Here is a 652-nt window from a genome sequence, read left to right as displayed (position 1 = left end):
ACAAGAAGCAATTATTCTTAGGCTGACATGGGTTAGGAATAAATACATCGTATTTATTTTGCTCTCTCCCAAGCTTCCCAGTCCTAACAAGATCCTTCCTAGGTGCAATTTAACACTAGCCTATATAGATGGTAAATTGTATGTTCTAATTATCTTCAATACAATTAGTTGACTGATAATCATTACAAAAAAGATTTCCAAAATTTGTGTGGGCCTGTTAGCTCAGTTGTCTCCGGAGCCTGTTCGTTGGCACGCCAATTTCTCAGGCTCTTTTGCCAACAATATGCCATGACCAAGGTCCAGTGATGGTAAGGTGGCAAGATCATTAGGACCGGTACATATGCGAGCCATTTCTATGATTAATTATTATAATCACGCCTTTTTTGCCGCCGTTATTCCCGTTGGGATGAATTTAGTATTAGTCCTCGGTCGTTCTGTAATGTATAATTTCTTTTAGATTACTCAACACTACTGGGATTCTACAAGGAACTTACATGAATTAATTTCAACAAGCCACTCCTCACTCAATTTACTCAAACGCTTTCCAGCAGACTCTTTGGAGACCACAGATTACGCTCTAGACCAGTCCATTCACCAGGTGATTGCAGACCCAAGTGGGAGGACAAAGACTAATCGCAACGAAGAGTTCCTG

The sequence above is a fragment of the Penaeus monodon genome, chromosome 15, assembly GCF_015228065.2.
Source record: "Penaeus monodon isolate SGIC_2016 chromosome 15, NSTDA_Pmon_1, whole genome shotgun sequence".
NCBI classification, from domain to species: domain Eukaryota; kingdom Metazoa; phylum Arthropoda; class Malacostraca; order Decapoda; family Penaeidae; genus Penaeus; species Penaeus monodon.
Note: the sequence above shows the minus strand (reverse complement) of the source record.